General features: G+C 41.7%; 1 pseudogene; it reads left to right on the plus strand.

Annotated features, from left to right (window-relative positions):
• The first annotated feature begins 5,772 nt into the window (after positions 1-5,772).
• Positions 5,773-9,291, plus strand: LOC110323267 (annotated as a pseudogene).
• The last annotated feature ends 14,027 nt before the right edge of the window (positions 9,292-23,318 follow it).

A 23,318-nucleotide genomic window follows, 5' to 3' on the forward strand; every position in this document is an offset into this window, starting at 1 on the left:
GGGGCAAAAGAGTCTGTGCTGTTCTCAGGTGGGCACTCATCCCACAACTTTACTAGGTAACAATTCAATAAGGGCTCTTTTTTTTTTCAATCTGCACATAAGGACAGAGACCTCATGGCTTAAGGCTTTCTTAAAAATACTGACCTCAATACTGTTGTGCTGGAGAGCCAGTGGCGAGGATACATTCAAATCATAGGACTACCCTAGGGTTTATGTTGTCCATCCTCCTCAATATATAATTAGTGAAACTGAGCCATGAGATAGATGTTCAACATCTGACTGGGTATCACAAAGCTTGTCCAAATTTTCTATACCCACCATGTTTCTAGTCAGCCTTAAACAAATCACCAAATGTTTAATATACTTCCCTTTTTAGTTGTTTTAATAAGAGCCTTGTTTTTCTCATCTGTCCCCTTGGATGTGAATGCCCCTCTTGTCATCACTAAATGGTTAGGAAAACCTGAGTCATTTAATTATCTAGTTTCAGAAACATTACCTCTTGTCTCAATAAATTCCATCTGCCACCTGTGAGAGACTCTTGCCTTCTGTAAAGGCATCTTGTTTTCGTGTACTTGAAATGTATCTTATTATCAATTCTCTCATGCAATCTTCCCTTCATTTTCTTTGATTTGCTGTAGCTTTTGTAGACCGCAAATTTATTCTGTAATCTTCCAGCCTCTTCTGTCCTGGGTGTTTTGTATCTTGCACATGCCTCTTCCTCATCCTTGATTACTCTCTCTCTCTGCTCCATCATTTGCATGGCTTCCTGAAAATCTGTATTGCATTTACCACCCCCTGTTTTACATAGCCCACAAGCATATGTTAATTTTGTTTCAAATTCTGGCCATTTTCTCTGAATCCTTCCCTGCTATTGCCATGTTTTATTTTTCTCTCTTCTACAAGGGATTAATTATACAGGTAGCATTGTTTGTGTGAGTGTGTGTGTGTGTGTGTGTGTGTGTGTGTGTGTGTGTGTGTGTGTGCTGTATTTTGAGGCAGGGTCTTTCTATGTACACCTGACTGTCCTGGAACTCTATTTAGACCAGGCTGACTCCAAACTTAGAGAGATACACCTGCCTTTGACTGTAAAGTTCTGGAATTAAAGACATGAGTCACCAAGTAGTATTTTCTTAGATGTAATTCCTTAAAGCTTAACATTAAAAATAAATTTAATGAGTATTTGTAAGTCCGAATTTGTCATCATTTCTCAATTATAAGTAATAAATGTGGTAATATTTTTTCTAGTACCTTGTAGCTGACCAAATTACATAGTGTTAGGATAATCATCTAGTTTCTAGTAGTCTCATTTGTTTTTAATATGAAATGATTGAATTAAATATTTAGTAAGTCTCCTGTTACTAACATTCTAAACTTCTAATATTTATTTTTATATATCTCTAAAAGAGGTTAACTAATCATTCATGCTCCGTGAATATTCTACTGTTTCTCTTAGAAGGTTCAAACTTTAAATCAAGGATATGTTCATGACTTAGGCAGCCATGCATTATTATTACAAATATCTTTACTGTAATTCACCATAGAGTTATGCCTTGTGTTGAGTATTTAGCCCTTAAATAATGCTATAGTTATTTGGAGTACTGGATGTTCCTCAAGACCCGTATGTAGAAAGAAGGGCTGGTTTCCTTCCACTGGAGCTTCTAGCACGCAGGGAAAGTAGAGCTAATAGAATGCGCTAATGAAAAGAAGTCTTATCATTTGCAGTTGTACCCTTAAAGGGGATCTTATATCCCTAAAACCATTTTGTTTCTTATGGGTTCAGAAATGAGCAGCCTGATTTATTATTCACTGCTTCCACATTATACTACACCTCTAAATGCCCATGGACTGAATTCTCTGAAGCCAGCCTCTGAAATAATCCTTTTTCTTCTTAAGTCAGTGATCTTAGGTATTCCATGGAAGTAATGCAAAACAAACATCACTAGTAATAAGAATTACCTAAATTCCAAAAAAAAAAAAAAAAAAGAATTAGCAAAATTCAACATCTCCTCAATAAATAGCCTTTGCTGAAAGTGAACATGAATTTTAGTACATAATATGCATTAGGTTAAGTCATGAGAAATTGACTTATTATATTAACTAAAAAACAATGACCCAATGATCAAATATCGCCAACACCATATTTCTACCTGACACAAGAATTTTATTTACTTAAAGTTAATTGAACCTGTACAATTAGACCTTGTGCTGGCAAACAAATATGCTGTTTTATTTAATTGTGAAAACATCTAAAGAATTAAATATTGTTACCTGTATTCTGTAAATAAAATAAATGAGGTTAAAAGATTGTATAATTCGCCAACATCGTGTAGTTAACCATATGTACAACTACAACTTGCAGTCAGGTGATTCTGAAAACAGAGATTTTGCCTCTTTCTTGTATTATATGGAACAGTAACTCAGCACAGATCAGTGAATTACATTTCTGAAAACAAACTTTTAAACTTGTATTATTTATAATACACATATAAGAAATACATATATGAAAATAAGAGATTAGTACTGTATACACTAGTGTGGTTGGTTGACAATGAAGCTGTTTTTAAGAAAGTTGTTGAAGCATAAAATTATAATCTTATTCCAGTTAGAGACTAAGTAAGTCTATAACTGTATCTTTGTGGAAATAAAAGACAATAGCCACAGCACTACACATCTGTGTGTACAAAGAATGATACTTGGACTGGTACAGAAAGTATTCGGGAAGTAAGAGCTGTTCTACAACTCATAGGATGAAAGGAGCTAAAAGCATGGGAGTCTACTATTTCTACATTTTCATCCTCTAAATTGCCTTCATCTTTTCTAATGATTCCATTATTGCATATAAGAGAAAAAATAAGAAACATTCTCTTATGCCTTTATTTTCATGTCGAACTATCTTTCCTATTAGAAATATCTCCTGATCATTCTCCTAAGTCCCTTGTGTAATAAAATGTGCAATTTCTAATACTGACCACAACTTAGGAAGTTGTCCTTGTTCTGTGTTTCACCCAATTTTCACACATTTTACTTATGCCGTTTCTCTCATTACTGCTGCTCTGAGGGCAGTTTCCATTCAATAAACAATAGTAAGACTCCAGACCTCCCTGTGACTTACATAAGGCAGATTCAAGAGGACAATGGCAAATCAAACTTGATTCTCACCTCTACTATAAGTTAACATAAATAAAATGTAACTAGATTATTGTATGTCTTTAGTAGCTCTATTCATTTTAAGATTTTGTGATCTTTGCATATAAAGTACACACATATCTTATTTTTAGTATAAACAAGACTCACTGACATGTTGTACAGGAGCAAGAAGAAGGCTTTCATGGTTCCCTTAAAATTTGCTCACAACCCTTCACCTAAAAGTGTTGTCTACTATCATCTGAAATAAAATTACACCAACTGCCAGGCGTGGTGGCGCACGCCTTTAATCCCAGCACTTGGGAGGCAGAGGCAGGCGGATTTCTGAGTTCAAGGCTAGCCTGGTCTACAGAGTGAGTCCCAGGACAGCCAAGACTACACAGAGAAACGCTGTCTCGAAAAACCAAAAAAAAAAAAAAAAAAATTTACACCAACCAAAGAGGATACGTGTAAGGTGCCTTGCACAGAATAAAAAAGACCTTGGATAACTATGAGTTTGCACTGATGTATGCCAAGTCTAACTTCAGGATAATACTCTCAAAGAAACAAATAATCACAGAGTGGCCCAGTTCCCTGGAAACAGGTCAGGGATCCAAAGGTGAGGGATGATTGAGTAAGTACTCCTCAGGAAAACATTCCAGAAAAGTGTGAGCAGCACAGTCAGCGGGAGTGGCTTCAGATAAACCTGAGGAGGAGCTCGTGTCAGGCCTTTCCAAGAGCAAGATAGGAAGGCCAAGAAGGAAGGGAGGGAGTGTTACCTTTAGAGACATCCCTAGATGTAGAGCTGTGCGTGACTATATTTAAGTGTGGATCGAGTGCCCAAACTTTTCCTGTCAGGGGTTAGACAAGGTGAAAATGGGGACTGGAGAACCAGATAAGTCAGAAGAAGCAGAGCTTGATTCCTCTTCTTCCCGAGGGAAGAAATCACCAAGACAAGGTTAGCGAAGAATGGAGACTTCTCTAAAGAGTTGGAGGTTTCTGAAAGAAACCACAATGTAAACATAAAACTATATTCTGTCCTTGATCAGGTTAATAGTTTCCTATTAGAAAATCAATAGGAAAGGATTAAATGGTGGCTGTAACTGCATATAAGTTCAGTGAATTGTCTTTAGGTTTGGTGAATTTAGGTGTATGATGATTTTTAATGGAAACATTTTTGTAATTTTTATATAATAAGTAATATATATGTCTTATATGTAATAAGTCCTGCTTGGAAATAATGACTTGATAAACATAAGGAAATGTATTTGCATCCCTTCTGTGTTTTTACACAGCGGTCCTGAATTTGCTGAGTCCTCGGAGAACCACTGTATATATGTTCCCAAGCATCTTAAAGTTCCCCTCCCCCCAAAGTATTCCACAACACACCAGAATGCTCCAGAGAACTTCACAGCTTCTCTGCTCCACAGACCATACTTCATCACTGTGCCCTTAGAAGTGCATTTCTAGACATATTCTCAGTGCTCTCAGGCTCTTTGCTGTTAACAGTGAGGTCAGCTTTGGAAAGATTCTTGACACTAATTACTGTGCCATTCCAGAAGGTTAGCTCTCTGGAGTGCAGCCGTGCAGCCGGAAGCTGCTGGGAGGTCACATATTTGAATATCCACTTACTTTGACACCAGGATACTCCTTGTTCCTTTTAAAACATTAGGAAGAAAGTGACCTGCCATTCATTTCACAAATCTGCATTAATTCCTCCCACTTAGTATGTCCCAATTGCTGCCCAGGTATGTGGTCTGCCAATTTACAGCTGTGTTAAGAGCTTATTCAAGTGCTTGATTATACAGCTTTGGAAATGGAAATTTAGTGAGCCCTCAGAGCTGGAGGAGCAGAATCTCCTTCCACTTACTGCAGATCAATAGTCCATCTGAAACCAAACGCAGACAGGTTTCAGTTGGAAGAAAGGCCAATTGGAGAAGTTGCTACTTCTGTGCAATCTGACTCTTAGTTTAGATTTCTCCAGGTTTCTGTGGCCGGTGTGGGCATCTGTCTGGTATTGGTATTCTGACACACCTTCTAGGACTGGGATAGAGGACAACCTGGGAGGACAGGAGAGAAAGGAAATACGCCCAGAACGCTTCACATGAACAATTTCCAGCAATCTATTAGTCACAGATAGGAGCTGGAGGATGAAAGGGACTGCCTACTTATGAATATCTGCATAGAACAAACAAGCGAGCACAGAATCCCAAAAGCAAGCACTGTGCTGTTTGCCAAAATCACCCCATGTCCCATTGAAAAGCCTCTGAACGTTGATGTATGGTACAATCTCCCTTTGAAGTAGTTTGGGTTCCCAATGATATTTTTTGTGGTTTTTATTGGGAATAAGAAAGGTGTTTGTGCCGGGAAGTCATGTCAGTACAGTAGTTTTAAAATTCTTAAAACAGACTCTTTGCCTGCTTGTTCTCACCTAGATAGCAAGTCTATTTCTTCACTGGCATTAGAGCCTACTTCGTTGGGATGCCAGCATAGACAAAGACCAGACTCAGCTGGAATAGCCTTGTGGACTGAACAACTACTGGATTCTTGGACGTTTTGTTCACAGCGAGCCACTGTTGAACAGCTGGACTGCACCTTGTCAGCAAGTCAAGTAGCAGGGGTTCAGGAGAGCTTGACACCTTCACAGTAATGGCAGAGAAGCAGACTCTGGCACTTCTGGGGCCTACGATGTATGGCAAGCTGCCTCACCTGGAGCCAGACCCAAGGCCGGGACACAGCCTGTGCCTTTCTGCTGGCAACCAGGACTCCTGCAATTACAAAGGTGCATACTTCTTCTGCCCTATAGGAGGTAATTTCAAGGCAGGATCTAAGCAGTTGGCACCCTGGACTCCATACCCATCCTTGTACCCCACTGGTATGGAAGGATCCCTACTCTGAGGTGACAACCTACTGATAAACTGCCTGCTCTACTGCCCTCCCAGAGAAGGCTCTGAAAAAATACAAGAGTCCAGTTAGCTGCTGCCCTTCGGTCCCAGGCTCACTAGTATCCAGGCCCACCTCTGGAGGCACCTAAGCCTGTCCAGCGCTGCCCTTTGTGTTACAGACTCTCCACTTGTCTCAGAGATGGGGGAACAATGAGACCATTGGATGTTGACTGGACCCTGGGCCCCTGCTGCCTTCTGCTGACCCATCCTGTTCTCTAGCTACAACTCCTGGCAAGGGCCAGCACCTGGATTGGACATTTTTGCGTAGGTTACCATCTTCCCTGACTTTTTCCCCATGCCAGGCATTCTTGAAGAAGTATTGAACTATCCAATGCACAGGTTTCCTGGCTTCCAAGTTCACCAGTCCTTATTCTGGAGATTCCAAGCAAGCAATGTCTGAGGCTCCCTCCAGTCTTTGCCCAGCCCCTATTACCACCTTGCCAGGATGCAGTGGCAGCCCACTATCTACTGCACCCACCTCCACAGGCCTTGTCTTGCCCTCCATCTTGTCATTTCCCAGAAAAGCAGAGAAGCTATGGCTCTTTGCTTCCATTGCCATCTCTAGGAGCCCACAAGGGGTCTGCATACCAAGCTGGGTTGCTGGGAAGCCCCTCCCTGAGACAACAGGCACCCCAGGCTCCTTACATGTCCCCTCTTGGGATAGACAGTTATTCCTATTCCTCTGCACCTCTATGAGCGCGCTCACCAGGGCTAAAGCTGGAGCCCCCTTGTGCCCCAAGGTGCCCACAGGACTTTGTCTCCAGACTCTAGGTTTTCCTAATGCCAGGGATGATCTCTCTCTCTCTGTGGGGTATCTCCAGGGCTTGGGGGAATACCACCTTCCCATTCCCAGAATAATGCCCAGCCTGTGCCACAGCCCAGTGCCTTCCAGCTAACATGCCAACCTTTGCCAGCCAGCCAACTGTGGGCCCATAAGACCTGCAGGCCCATAAGAACTGCAGAGAAGCCAACACCAGAAACTCAAGAGATGTGGTTGCCCACCTGCAGGAAAGAGCAACTCCAACCCAGGCCCAATGAGTGTCCTGGGGTACCTGTTGTTACCCTAGACAGTCCAGTTCCCCGCACCTCACCAGCACTGCACCCCTGTGCTAAGGAGCTCAAGTCTCTTCCACAGAAGGATGCTAGGTCTCCCAGCTCCCCACCAATGCCTGTGATTGACAACTTTTTTTTCTGCTTGCCCCCCCCACCATGACTACCAGGATATACAGACACCAGAGCCCACAGCTGAGCAAGACTCGGCTCCAGCGACCAGTAAGAGCCAAGACAAAGATTGCAAGGGATGGGGCCCTCCAGTTCTCACTGCTCTCTTTGTAAGGAGATGGCTCTGGACTTGAGTGTGAAGAAGTCGATGGCAGTGGGTGTCCTTGTCAAGGTCCCTAGTCCTGAGATGCATGAAAAGCCCACTGAAGCTGTAGATGGGCCACATATACAAAACACAGTGTCAGGTCTGCCTGGCCTAAAAAAGATAGTGACAGAAATCCCTGAAGTAACTGCAGAAGCCACACCAAGGACCAACTTCCATAGGTCTGTGGTTTTCGTGTTCCGAAAACTCAAGATACTCTGTCCTGTGCCCTTACCTGCAGCTATTGTCCCATCTCTGCCTACCCCAGCTCCTATCCCTGCCCCTGGCCCTGCACAGCCTGCACCCTTTCTGTGCCCATGGGACTGCAGATTCTCTCTCAGCCTTTGCCAGTGACATGCTTCAACATGGCCCTGTCTAGCCCACCAGCCACAGCCGTGACCTTCCCAGCCCCAGCCTTTGCTCCACCTCCATCATCAGCTCCTGCTCCTGCTCCTGTTCCTGCTTTAGCCTCAGGCCCTGCTCCACCCCCTGCTCAAGTTCCCACTGCAGCTCCAGCGGACTCCCCAGAACAGCATGTTACAGGACTGCACACATCCCTCTGCGATGCCATCTCAGGCTCTGTGGCCCATTCTCCACCAGAGAAACTGCGGGAGTGGATTGAGACAACTGGGCCATGGGTCCAAGCTGCGTGGCAGGATTGCCAGGGTGTTCAGGGGCTACTAGGCAAACTTCTGTCCCAGCTGCAGAAGTTCGTGTGCACACAACAGTGCCCCTTCCCTCGTGCAGTACTGGCTAGTGCCATCTTTGTGCCCATCCATCTGGTGAAGGAGCATCTCTTTTCAGAGCTATAGCCAACTTCTATGGACCACATGCTCTAGGACCACCGTGTGGAACTATGGCCCACCACTCTGTCAGAGGAGCATGCGCTGTGTGAATGTGTCCCACAGGGCTGCATGTCATGTATGCTGAAGCTGCTGGCACTGCATCAGCTGCATTACATCTACCCTGACCTGAGGGCCTACAATGGCATGACTGTGTCAGCCGTCAGCTGGGTGGCTTTGACACTGAGGTTAGAACTTTATCCCCATCAGAACCCACAGTGATCAGAGATGAGCCAGAAAGTCAAACCCTGGCTGGGAAGTTGCCAGCCCCCAATATCAAGAATCCAGGGAGGAAGCCACCAACACCTGATCCCGAGAAACAGAGACAACCACTGGAGAAGGGTCATGTAATTGTTGTAGTTTGTCAAAAGACCCTCACTCACAAGGACCACAGAGATCGCCATTGTTGCAAAACGCATGAGGTATTTACTTATCCAACATGTTGGGGAACCCCCTCTCAGTGCGGGCTGGAGGAAAGACCCAGAACAAAGAAAGAACACACTTTTTATACCTTTGTACGGGCCGGATATAGGCACCATGGTAGTTTGGCTTATTTTAATTGGTGTAGTCAATAACCTTTTTAGGCAGTGGTCGGTTTGTATAGGGTGACTCTCATTTTGTCTGTCCTTGTGGTTTTTAGAGTGAGGCGGGACAGGGGAAGTGTTAATCTTGTTTTGGTGGCTGTAAGCTTAGTCATTTTGACCGTTAAAACTATGTTTGTATATGTTTAGTGATTCAGCTTTTTTTATCTGGCTCTGTACTTAGCCTGCTAGTACAGTTTGGAAAGTCCTTTGAAGGGGGAAGGTACTGGGTAGTCTTGAATTTATTTTGGATATTTTATAATCCCTCTGCCAGCACCAGCCTAGCAGGTCTCAACCTGAGTGCCCGCTTTTGCAACTTGTTAGAAACCTCCTGGCTCAATTGTGTGGCCCTGCCTACTTGGGGCCACAAGGCCTCTGGAGCAGCTTGGCCTTCGCCTCATCCCCAGAGTTTGGGCAGCCAGACCCATCATCAGTAGCATTATTACCAGTGCTGTTGGGACAGCCAGCCACCTGAGACCACTGTGTACCTCTCCTGACATCCAGCTAGCTGCCCAGGGCTAGGAGTAGATATGAGGTTGGACCCACTGGGCAGAGACTTCCTGAACATTTATCTTGAGGGTCATTGTTAGAAGAGATTCCTTTCCTTCCCTTGAGAAAAACTGTGGGCATTGGAACCAACCCCACCTGGCCTTGAATCCTGAATGCTGTGTCTTGGGCAAACACTTCACCTCTCATGAGCCCCTTGTTCCCCATTTGTAGACTAAGAAAACACAGCCCACCTCACAAGGGTTGTTGTGGGAATGATGTCTGAAATACAACTACCATGCTTAAAAAAAAATCTTAAGATGACTCTTTTATCATCAGTTTAGCGATGAAATTTTAGATTTTATAAAGCCTTTGAGACACTGTTTCAGTCTTTGCAAAAATTATAATCCATGCCCTTCTGAAATTTTTGCCCAATGCATGTCATTATTTAAAGAAGCTGAGTCATCATTGAAATGGTTTTCCTGACCATTTCACACAGCAATTCATAAGCATATTGTTGAATCTCTCTTGGAAATAACACAAGATAACCACACTACTAGCAATGCAGTAGTGTCTAACATCCATGTGGATTAAGACCTAACTTACATTTACAGGTCAAAATAATAAATCATACTTTCTACAAACATAAGCCTTAGAGTGATGGCCAAAGCTTTCTTTCAAGTTCTTCAGTCATCTTTTGAGGTGAGATGGTATAGTAGGTTGGAGTGTTTGAACTGTGGTTTGTATTGGAGTCTTTTATTAATACCATGAGACAAGAATAAGACTACTACCACAATTTTTGAGAAAAAATTAAGTAAGCTTTATTAAATACTGGTCAGGACAATGGACATTGGCCAGATTCATATCTGGGATTCCCAGAACTTGGAGCAAAATTGTGGTAGTCAGAGGCCTATAAAGACAAAACCCACATTGCTTTTACATTGTAATCCAATCAGGGACAAGCATAGATTCTGATGTACTTCCTGCCTATGTACTCCCGCCTACATGTGATCAAGCACACTGTGAGAATTTGAGGCAACCAACCTTGTTTACAAGAACCAAAACACATGGCTTATTTTCTCACATGAACAACAGTTTCCATCACTCCAGGAAGGTATTCTTGGGCAAGTGAGGCTTACAGGCTTATCTGCTTTTAGACAAGTGGGGGTTACAGATTAGAGACATATTTGGCTTAGATCGCTTCAACACATTTACTTAAACTTAAAATATAACTTTAACCAGCACAGTTAACCTGCACAGTAGTTTGGAATGGTTACTCTCCGGTGTGCATTGGAGCGGTCTCTGCAATGGAATTTGGGATGGTCACCCTCTGATGTAGGTTGGAGTAGTAGCACTGTGATATGAGTTAGGTTGTTTACCATCTACTGTATATTAGAGTGGTTTCTTTATGATATGGGTTGAAGCTGTCACTCTATGATGATTGTTGGAGAGGTCAACTTGTAAGGGGGACTGATGTGGTTGCCCTGGGAATTGGGTTAGAATGGTTACCCTCTGACAGAACCTGAACTGTTCGGCCTGTGATATGAAAGGGATAGTCAGAGAGTGGGGATGGTTCCAAAGAGGTAAATTTCCTAGAAGAAAGGGATGGTAATATATTAACTCAAAAGGGCTGATTAAAAGGAAGCTCAAGCATGGCCTGGATATGAGAGAAAGCAAGATGTAGAAGTTGAGTTTAAGGAACACAGAGTTCAGAAGACAGTTTGAATAAATGAGTCTTACTTTCATTAGCCCCTTCTACTTTCTCCAAGGACTGGGCTTTGCAGGAAAGGTGGATGTGACACTGTACCCCTAAGGCCCTCAAGACTAACTGAGTTATTTTAACTATTTAAACTAACTTATTTTAGAAATAAGTTCAGAGTATTATCTGATTGTGTGCATCTTGGAAGTCCAAATCTGAGTAAGATACCATTCATGATGTGGGAACCAACCACATCTGCAGTTTCAGCTGTAGTAAGGGAAGTTTCGACCTATCCTAGAAAAGTATCTACCATAGTAATAACATATTTATACTTATTGTTAGAAGGTATGTGTGTAAAATATATCTTCCTGTTCTCTCCTGGAAAAATTCCTTAAAATTATATAGGTTAAAGGAAGGAGTGGGTGGTAAGGCTCCATGTGAGAATGTTCAAGTGCAGATGGAACATTCCTAGATGATAACCTTAAGAAGGCCAGAAAGGCTGGGGCCAAAGATGGATTAAAGGAATTCATAGAGAGGTTGAGATGTAAAAAGATTTGTGAAAGGCTTTCAGGAAGGACTTTGCATGTGAGTCAGGCAAACTATTCCTTTCCTGAAAAAGGAGCCAACCCTGAGGACCTGTGTGGTTCTGCCTGCAGAACCACTGTGGATCCGAACTGGAGGGCGGGAACTCCTGAAAAGGAACAGGGCTGAGAAAGGAAACATGGGGCCCTGACAAAGGCTTCTCTGATCAAGGCCCATATTTTTATTGTTGGAACTGGCTTAAATACAAAGAAGAGTTCCCAGNATGCCCCTGAGTCCTCTGAAGTTGCCACTGCGTTCTCGCGATGATGGGCAGTTCTTGCAATGGTGGGCGGTCTAGCGATGGCGGTGGGCGGTCCGGGCGACAGTGGGCGGTCCGGCGGCGGTGGGCGGTCCAGGTGACGGTGGGCGGTCCGGCGGCGGTGGGTGGTCTGGCAGACTGGGTAGCACTCTGGTATTCCTGCTGGAGGAGGAGTGGTTAGTGGGGTGGGAGGCACCAACAAGGACCCATGAAAGCTCTCATAGTCTGACAAAGACAGATAGGGATGCTTGCTGAAAAACAATGGACTGAGCTCAGGAGCCCCCGGTGGAGTTGTTGGAGAAGGGACTGAAGGAGCTGAGGGGTTTTGCAGCAGTATGGAGGGAGCAATAGTTTCAACAGGTCAGATCCCCCGGAGCTCCCAGGGACTGGGCCACCAATCAAAATACACATATGGATCAGCCCATGGCCACAGATGTGAAGGGCATGCTACATATGTGGCAGAGAATGGACTTCTTAGGCATCAGTGGGAGGAGAGAACCTTAGACCTGAGGGTGTTCAATGCCACAGTGTAGGGGAATGCCAGGGCAAGAGGACAGGGGCCAGTGGGTGGGTGAGTGGGTGGGGAGCACCTTAATAGAGGCAGGGGTAGGGGGATGGGATTGGGTGTTTCCGAAGGGGAGACCTGGAAAGGGGAAAACATTTGAAATGTAAATAAGGAAAATATCCAATAAAAAAAAACTTATTTATCAACATTCCAAATGTTGCCCCAGTTCCTGACCCCCCCCCCCTTCCAGAGTTCTTCACCTCATCTATCCACCACCATTTCTGAGAGGAGAAAACTATAACTTAACCATGATATCTTTACGCAAAACTAGACTTAGGCTTAGACTTGTGTAACGAAGACGGAGTGAGCTATCAGGTGGCCTCAGAGAGAGCAGAGGAGTGGGCCTGTAGCACTTGGATGGTGGGGCTGACTGTCAATACCCATCACAGAGATCTGAGAAGGGTAAGTTTCACTGGGGTAAGCAGGAAATACTGACAGAATTTCTTAAAACTGGCAGAGACGTATCAACTACCTGATCACCTTAGGTTCCTCCATGGTGATCTTGATTTCCTTTGGGAAAGAGGATTCAGCACAGCATCAGTCTTTGGCTGCCAGGCCCAGAAGATATTATAGACTTTTCTATGGCGGAGGAACTGGCCTATGTTGTCTAACCAAATTCAGACAATCATCTCTGCAGCATCCTGCTTGTCCACAGTTTGGAAGGGTCATGGTGGCTGTGGAAGTGAAGGGCAGTCTTGTCCAGTGACTAGCTTTGCTACATTTGAAGAAGGCTGCAGTTGGAATTCTTCTGTGCCCCACCATCTTCTTTGGAAGAGATCTAAGGGCAGCTGCCAAGAGCTGTCACAGGAAGCTTATGTATCTTTACCTACTCCTCCCTTCCATTAATCACTTTAAATGCCATATTCAACAGGTATCTTTGGGGAGTTTGAGGGTCATAATCTAGCACTTTAACTTTTTTTTCCAATACTAGAAACTAACTGGGAGAGAAAGTGAGTGTTGAGAACAAGTTTGCCCTCTTGAGACTTAGAATCTGGCTGGGTATACTGAAGGACGACTTCTGTAAGGTGGGCAAAGAACACAGAAGGATTTTCATCTGGCCTTTGGGCAATGGTCTCCCTGAATTTGTCAAAATTAATTAAAATATGATATGCCTTCCGGAGGCCAAACAGGAGACAAATAACCCTTTTTAATCTCAGGCTAATCTGCCCAGGGACTGTTTCTCAGCATTATCCTGATTTCTCCATTGGGGGTCTCCCTGGAAACTGTGTCTGCCTCAACTGTACAGAAATTGTCCATGCAATGGCCCTCATGTTTATAGGGGGATAGATCCTCTCTTTCTTCTAAGGAGTTAGAGTAGAGGAAAAATAGCATAGAGTTCATGCCAAGTGATGTTATAGGTTTGAATAAGGCACCTGAACTTTTTAGTGATGTTAGAAGGGTCAACAGAGAAAGAAGTCAGGTGCTTTTCTATTTCTTTTCATTGGAAAAGGCACATATACATGGAAGAGACCATTAGCGCCTGCCACTTCTCTTAGGGGGAAAAGACCATCAGTGGAGAAGTGGGTATGAGGTCGGGAAGATAATGTAGAAAGTGTACTCTAGGTCAAGTTAACATTAAGGCAGTGAGTTGCCTGAGTGGGTGCCAGATAATGAGTTTGATTTTAAGGAAACATCTTAGTTTGAGAAGGTGACCAGGGTGGGGCCAAATCCTGTATGTCAAAGTCAAAAAGAGTGGAAGCAGAGAAATTCAGATCCCTCTGGTCAGCATCAGGAGAGGATCTGACTTTTTCCAGAAAAAAACAAAAACAAAAACAAAAACAAAAACAAAAAACAAAAGCAAAAAAAAAAAAACAAAACAAAACACAAAACAAAAAGTGGTGAGCATGACATAAGGTACAGTGGGAAGAGTGAGAATGGAGAACAAAGAAAGCGCCCACATAGGCAAACTCAGTCTAGTTGTCCATGAGTTGGCAGTGTTTGTCAAGATCAGTGGGGATTTAGTAGTCAAATGTGCTACTCTTTGGCCATTGAGATTGACTTTGTCAGTCTCAAGTCTGTGTCCTGGCTATGTTACAATTAAAACATTGTGCCATAAGGGTTAACAATACTGCTAAGTCTAAGGTTCTTTCACAATCTGAGTCGATAATCAAGTGGATTGAATGAGTTGGGTTTTGTGTGGCAAGTGCCCATAGTCAAAGAGTGAGAGAGGTATAGAAGGGTGTGAAGAGAGATTATTTAGTTCCCTCTGCAAAGGCATTAGAGGTGGGTAAGTGAAATGACTAGAATTTCACTCCAAGTAGTCCCCAAGCAGACTGAGGCTTGTCAGAAAGAAGTGTCCTAAAACACAGAGTGGTATCACTTTCTATGTGATGGGGGCCTAGTAAGGCAAGAGAAAGCTTCCTGGTACACAGGTGTGGCTTTCATAGAAAAAGTAGATAAAGCAGGGAGCTCTCTAATGACACTTACCCAGTAGAAAGGGAAATACAAGTGGTTAGATCAAGTAAAGGAGAAAACAGCTGAAAAAAAAATGCATGGGGGTGGAGGAAGCTTTTGGAAAAGGTAGAGGAAGAGGAGTGTCTTAGTAAGTAGAGTTATCCACCTAGTTGGTGCCCCAAAAAGCATACATGGCCACATGGAGGGCATCCCAAAAGGGCTTAGAAAGGAGATGTCCATGTTGTAGATAGCCCAAAAGGACACAGAAAAGACATAGGACACCTACCAAGTAAATGAGGAGAGACAGATATTAAGAAAATATGGAGGAGCCAGACTCTAAGATTTGAAGACAAATATGTTGGGTGGTAGAAGCTAGCACTGGCAATTAATTGCCACACAGAAAGGCAGAATTGGCAGGTAGGTTCATCTAGGAAAGGATGAGCACCTTAGAAAGGGAGCTTATTCGTGTCCTTCGCCAGTTTTAGAACCAGATGAATGAAAAAAGAAATTACAAGGAAAGGAAAATACACCACTGCTCCTAGGTATAGTGGAGGAGAATGTTTACTGTAGGTTTAGTTTTTTTTCAAAACCTACTTTTAATAAGGGTTCTTAAATGCTTTAACCTCCCTTCTAGCCCATAATCCACCAGAAGTAATAGAAAAAGAAAGGTTGATAGAGCAAAGGAGAATGTGAACATGTTTAGACATAGTTCTTCCAAGCACATCCAATCTGTTTTGTCAGGATATCAGCAGCTCTTTCAAAAGAATCAACACAGGCAGCTTGATCCACTCACAAATACCATTCATGTATCAGCAACTGCAGGTCAGTCCAGAAGAAAACAAGAGGCTCTTCCAATTGGCCTAAGTCTGCAGAAGTGGCAAGAAGCCACCAAAACACCACCAGAAGTTTTTTGGTGTGTTTCTTTCTATGAAGTCATGACAAACAATGTCCAGCAAAAATTGGCAAGGCGAACAAATACCATACAGCATCATCAGTGAAGACCAGTGTTAGCAATGCCCAACAACAACCAGCAAAGAATGTTTAGGTATACCAATAACACACAACACTCTCTGCCATCTGTTAGGTTATATTTATACCCTTTCTAAACATCATGTGTTCTCTCAAGTGTCTACACTAGCAAAACAGCACATGCCCCTTTTCCAGGCTGTTTCTAGAAAATCACCATGCCATGTGTCTGTTCTCAGCAAAACATCTCCCAACATGTCTGCTTCAGCAATAGCAGAAAAACATCATATGGCACAAATGAATCTCAAAAGAAACCAGGTATTTCCACTTCAATGTATTATAGATACATGGGAGAACATAGCCAGAAACAGACACTCTGGAAAAGTCCAGAGTGCTCATGACCCTGAACCATGTGGGAGAGGGGGAGGGGAATGCACAAAGGAGAGAGGTGAAACAGATATAGCATCCAGGATCCCAAAGGTATAAAAAGGAATGGTGATGTCTGTTTTATATGAGAATGCGCATCTTCGAGAAGGGCTGCCCAGCCCCTAGGATGGAGAGTTCATTATAGAGAGTGGGGTACGCCAGCCACACCCTGTAACAGGTAAAGACTGAAGGACAAGGATGCTAGGAGAACCCAGAGACCAGACCTGCTTTGTTTTACTAAATAGGAACCTCAGCCATTTGTTCCAGGTATGAAACTTAACAACCAAACATTTGAACAAATTACATCTCAATTTCCTGACCAACAATAACTTTCTCTGCAGTCATTTTTAGCATATCAAACTTTTTCTCATGACTCTGCACTAGATCTTTTCTTGTTTGCCAGATATGTGTCATCATCCAGGGTAACAGGATAAGCACTGTGGAATGTGTCAGGGCCTTGCTAGCCTGGGCTTCTGAATATTGCTCAAAGTTGTAGCCTCCCCCAGCCTTGAAGCAGGCTGATTCAGACCTTGCTGCCACTGAGAATGAGACCACCTGGGAAGGAGCCTTCTGACCTAGATGGCTTTATTGTTCTGTCACCTGCTGCTGCTCTTTTCCAAGACACCACTACCACTACCACTGAGAGGCTGGACCTGTCTTCCTGAGATATTCCTGAGATAGCCAACAACTTGTGGACTTGGCAACCTAATGCTAAAAGCTCTGACAGACTAGTGCTAACAACTTAGCAACAAAGCATCAAGAAGCCTGGCCTGGTGGGGGATGGGCTTTCCCTCTATATAAGCACAGACTCTTAGTAAACATTGGGCCTCCATCAAAAATCTGTCTTGGTCTCCTTACTTCTGTTACTTCTCTCACCGTTCTCTCCTATATAGCTCCGCCTGCCCACTTAGGAACCCAGTTAGTGTGGCCGCAGGTGGCTACACAAAGTAGACATCATGTTACCAAATATCATTCATGTGTTAAAATTTCACAGGTCCTAAGCTTTGTTTGATAAAACACTAGGTTTATCTGAATGATGACACAAGGTTTGGATTCATTTTCTTTTGAAACTTGCTATCAAAGAGACTTTAAATCATTATCTCTAAATAGGCATTTTATTCAGTTACTCTATGTTGAAAGTATGAATATCTTTGACTGAATCCCTGATGCCAGGTACTCCTAAGTCTAGAGCAGAGTACAGATGTGGAGGACTCAAACTCTGCAATGTCCAAAAACAGCACTTCTACTGACATTGCATCCTCAAACACATTGCCTTTATTATGACAGATATTCTTTAAATGCTTTATCAGGTCTTTAAACAAACTGGCCTATGTTCTATAGTTTTCATATGGCTGTACAGAATTAAAGAAAATGCTTTTAATTAGAAACTATAGTTCCATCCAAATCTGTGTTGAAAGGGATTTGCATTCCAAATGATAAGCCATATATCCAAGATGGCCCAATAAATATCTGTTCAATTATTGGAATTCTATCAAAAGAATGGCTCACCAAAGAAAATGACTTTATCAAGAACTGCACTGGGGGCTGTTCTGCTATTAAGCATAGTGGTAAATACTTGGTTTGAAAAGGAGTGTTTTGACTTAGCTGTGAACACAGCCCTTGATCTCCATATCAGCAAGGGTACAGCAGCAAATTTAGTGGAATCATGATGGTTATTAACAAAGAAGACCTATAAAGCTGATGTTTCTGATGTCAACTCACAAGCCTAATTGAAATATCCAGTCAATAAAATGTCTCTACAAGTATCCTAAGTACAACGGAGATCATTACAAGTCCAAGTGCTTGCTATAAACTGCATGGAATTTGCATAATATTTAAACCAATGACTTCATTGTCTTTAATATGTGCAACATTGAAGATGTTGCAAGACAACAGTCAGTCTGCTTGGGGACTACATTTAATGACAACAACAGAAAAGTTTTATTTTAGTTTATCAGTTCTTCCAAGAAAGTGGAAAAGCCTCTGACATGAGGAAAATGTTGGGACCCATCTGGCTCTTTTTTGTTCCCTCAGCTATCCTAGCAGATTTGGGATCCATAAAAAGTCAACCATCATCCAATATAACTGCACTTCTTTTCTTAAATTGTTCTGACTGTCCTACAAACACATCATCAAGTTCTTATTTTGCATTGATAAACTAAGTATAGGAACTGTTACAAATTAATAGAATGTGACTGTACTGACTAATTTTGTGTCAACTTGACACAGCTGGAGTTATCACAGAGAAAAGAGCTTTAGTTGGGGAAATGCCTCCATGAGATCCTGCTGCAGGGCATTTTCTCAATTAGTGACCAAGGGGGAGAAGGCCCCTTGTGGGTGGGACCATCACTGGGCTGATAGTCTTGGGTTCTATAAGAGAGCAGGCAGAGCAAGCCAGTAAAGAACATCCCTCCATGGCCTCTGCATCAGCTCCTGCTCCCTGACCTGCTTGAGTTCCAGTCCTGACTTCTTCAGTGAAGAACAGCAATGTGGAAGTGTAAGCCAAATAAACCCTTTCCTCTCCAACTGCTTCTTGGTCATGATGTTTGTGCAGGAATAGAAACCCTGACTAAGACAAATTGGTACCAGGAGTGGGGTATTCCTGTGACAACCTGACCATGTTTTGGGGAGGACTGTGGAAGGACTGTGGAAGGACTTTGTAACTTTGGGCAAGAAAATCCATTTGGTGTTAAGAGATCTTTGGAATGCTGTGTAGGAGCTTGGAAGATAATTTTGAGAACAGTGCAGAAGATGGAAGCCTGGCTTGTGTAATTTCAGAGGGAAAATTAAAGACTCTTTTCAGGGCGATTGCTATTTTGGATTGTGAAGATTCTGTGGTTCTGGTTAGCTGGGGCTGAAGAATCAGCTGTGATTAACAAGATACCAGAACCACTAAAGTGATAATTTAATAATTTCTAAATAGTTAGAAACCTCTCTGTTCCATTGTTTCTCCCTCATCTGTCCTTTCTCAAAAGAATATCATTATATAGCTCAAACTTACCTCAGACTTGTAGTCAACTTACCTTAGACTACAAAGTGGCAGTATTATAAATTTCACTTACACTCTTGACCTTCTCTCAATTAAGCAATACTTCAGTTAGCCATCACAATAAAATTGTCACTCTTGATTTATAAGTGAGATGACTTATTCAGAGCCATCCAGTTAACAAGTCACAAAATCACAACTTTTATATAACAATATCTATATAACCTCATAATACATTCAAACACATTATATAAAGCCCAAATGCACACCAGAAGTACTCTGGCTCAATACATATTCAAGTACATATTTCTTATAAATAGGAATAAAAATTTTAGTAATGTTCTTGTATATGTCAGAGTTAACCAGAAAAATGAATTCAATATGAGATAAACAGACATACTAGATGATAGGTTATAATTTTCATAGATTATGATGTTAGATAAATAGGTAGACATATGATTGGTTGATAGATAGATATATAGATATATAGATAGATGATAAATACATAAATACATAGATACATAGTTAGATAAATAGATATATACATAGACATATAGATAGTTAATAGAGAATGCTTGCATTGTATGAGTTACTTTTGTTGTTTTGATGAAATTTCACTACCAAAAGAAATTTTAGAAAGTTTATTTTGGTTTATAACTCCAGAGGGCAAAATGTACAGAATGGCAGGGAAGATATGGTGACAGGAGCAGGAACCTGAGCAATCACATCTCAACTACACTTAGGAAATAAAACAGAGGGAAAAAGAAGTAGGATGATCCAATAGACTTTGAAAGCTCATCACCAGTAACATACCTCTGCCAATAATGCTCTACATTTAAAATCTCCATAGTCTCTCCAAATAGCAAATTCAACTGCATTCTAATGTTCAAATACAGGAGGGAATGGGGAGAATTCCTTTTCCCAAGCACCATACATCCATACATGCACAGGAGAAACTTTACTATGAGATTATCCCTCAAAATTATAGATGCCCTATGCAAGTTGAAGAACCAGGTCAGTATTGATAGTTTCAGTCCAAAGCTTGATAACTAGAATGTGATGATGCAACTTCAAATTCAAGGTCAAAGGTCCTGAGATAAATCATCATTCAGTAATCTATTCTTTTTAAAACTGTAGTATTACATTATATAGCTAAGCTATAATTTGTTTATTCATTTACTGTTGGATATTTGTGTTCCTTTCAGCTTGATCTTCTATAAATAAATGTAGTTTATTTTCATTTATCTGTAATTTTTATAAGCGTACTATATTGGTGAGTTCTCTAATCACTATTACATAATGCTGCCCCCACCACCACAAAAAAAGGCATTGGAAGTGCTTTTTAATTTGTTTTCTATTTGTGTATATGTGTTTGATTATTTGGGATTAAAAGATGACATTGTATCCCTTAGAATAGGAGTTTCAGGTGGTTTTGAGTCATCCTACGTGGATGCTAGGAACCCAGCTCAGGTCCTCATGAGGAGTAGTGTGTGCTTTTAACCACTGAGCAATCTCTCCAGCCTAAGAGGTAAGATTTATTTTAGCTCATGGTTTCAAAGTTTCATTCATCATGTCAGGAAACTATGACAAAAGTGAGGTTGGCAGCTAGAAAACAAGGAGAAAAATGCCAATATTCACAGACTTCCTCTTTTTTCCTATGTATTCTGTGTCAGCCACCAACTTATTATGTGTCACTGTCAATGTCCAGTGTCTTTCTTTCACCCTTAACTAGTTCTCTGTAGAAACATCCTCACAGACATTCAAAAAGGCATATTTGACTATCTAACTTACTTGGACCAATCATTTTAACAAAGGAGGGTAAACAGATACTGCTTTTTTCTTCTAGAAAGTATTCAGAAGCACACTGGGAGAAGCATGTGGCAGTGATAATTCAGCCATATAACAAATTGCTAGGTCTTCATAGTGGCCATCATCTTACATGCCTATTGGTGATACGTGAGATTTCTAGCTCCTGTGTATCCTTCTCAACCGTTGGTATAATCTGTCCCTTGACATAATGCATGATGACTTCTTTGTTTAGGCTACTTTTGGGGTCTTTAATTTTTTAATGTGGCATCAAAAGAGTGGTTATTCCTCTATTAATCACTTTCCATTAATGAAACAAGGGCCTTCTGAATGAGCCATTCTAATGCTAGTGGACCATGAAGTTTTCTTTTCTGTCAGTTGAATATTGTTGGAATTTCCAGCACTGATGGTTGTATCTTGTTCAAGCCATCTTGGTTGGTTCTTTTATGGGCCTCTATTACTCTTCTGTGCTATCAGTTCTCAGTCAACTGCTTCTGTGATAGGGGAGACCTATGTAAACCCATATTCTTCACTCTGTGCAGCACACTAGGTTTTTGAACTTTGCTGTCTTCAGTGCTCACAACCACCTATATTCCAACCCCACCTCATACTCTCCCATCTAGAAATTCCCAAGGCAACTGGGACTTTTGTAGCATTTGCTTTCTCTCTTTCCTGTCTTATGGTGGCCACTGCCCTTGAAATCTATGATTTTCTTTCTGAGTTCCCCCTTTCAATTGTTTTAAGAAGGAAAGTACAATTGATCCTCACTATTTCTCCTTTGCAGACATAAGAGAGCTTCATCCACTTTTTGACAATTTTCATCAGTTTAGGACATGTAGACTCACTCCTATTTTGGAAAGTAAGAATAAGACTCTCTAATTTTCCTAGTTATCAAACTAAAACAAAGAACATTTACCTTAGTTTGTAGCATGCTGTTATGTGTACAGTTAACAGCTCCAGTTTTGTTTGAATAACTTTCTCAAACAATCTTCTACATCCTTTTCTCCTTTCCACTTGCAAGGGATAATTGTTATATGGATGATATTTGAGTGTTTTACATGCAGTTTGTTCATGATTTCCCAAGCCACACTCGTTCAGCTCCTATATCTGCAATGGGTGATGCTGTTGACCATCTAGGAGATTGGCGAGCTTGTTTCCTGAGATGAAGAAGGACTTGAATGTCTGAAAAGACACAATGCGGACATTCAGAGAATGGAAAAGTAATGACTTTATTTCCTCATGTGATAGGGCCTAAGGCTGGGAGTCTACTCAGTGAACTCTAGCTCCTGTATATTTTAAGGGTACTGAATCCTCTCAGTTCTTCCAGTTGTCTCTTTAGATACCCTACCCACTGGATCCTTTCTCCCATTTTTCTCCAAGTCTTATGGCACTGAGAAGCCATCATCTCAGGAAATTCACTTTCACTTTTACTGTTTACCTATGTCCCTCTTAGCCTCCTCTATATCCATGGTAATTGTAAAGAAGTTGCAAGGTTGGAGTCACCTCACATTTGATAAAATTTGAGGCATTATTTCTTTAAATTTAGATATGAATGTTATAAAAAGTTAAGTTGTGAAATGGAAAAACATCCAGACACAGTAAACTGAATACAACCTAACCTGTTCATTTTCTCATTGATGACTTGCAGAAATCACTAAATGTAATGATTAATATTGATCATCAAAACACCTGGGAGACAAGGCTCCTGCAGACCTGTGCAGGGTTATATAGATTAGGTACCCTCTGGCCTGTGAGAGACCTTCTTATTAGGTTAACTGAAGTGATAAGATTTAACTGGGCTGCACCCTTCACTGGGCTTGGCTTCTGGACTCTATAAACTGTCTCAAGATCCTGCAGTCTCAACTCTTTCACCATGGCGTATTCTAATATCAAAATGTGATACAGACCAAACCATTTGTGTGTTAGATTTTCTTTGCTGGGATATTCTATAATAATAGGGAAAGTGGCTAATACTGTGTCCCTGAACTTCCAGGAATCAGGCTGGACTAAACAGGAAAGAATTTTAAAATTAAATAGTAAAGTGTGATGAAATGATAGAATTCCTTGCGTTTCAAATACTACTGGATGGCCATTCAGGAAAAGTAAGATGCAGTATATTGAAGAGCCTTAGAGATTTGTTACTGTAATATCCTCAGTTGCTGCTACAGTGCCCATAAAATAATAAGGATAAGGTATGTATTGATTTCAATTATCTCCTTCTTTCCAGTAAAATGAAGGGGGTTGGATAACAAAATTAAGTCTGCCAGTTAGAAAATTCTATTAAATTTAATTTAG

This window comes from Mus pahari, chromosome 6, assembly GCF_900095145.1.
Source record: "Mus pahari chromosome 6, PAHARI_EIJ_v1.1, whole genome shotgun sequence".
NCBI classification, from domain to species: domain Eukaryota; kingdom Metazoa; phylum Chordata; class Mammalia; order Rodentia; family Muridae; genus Mus; species Mus pahari.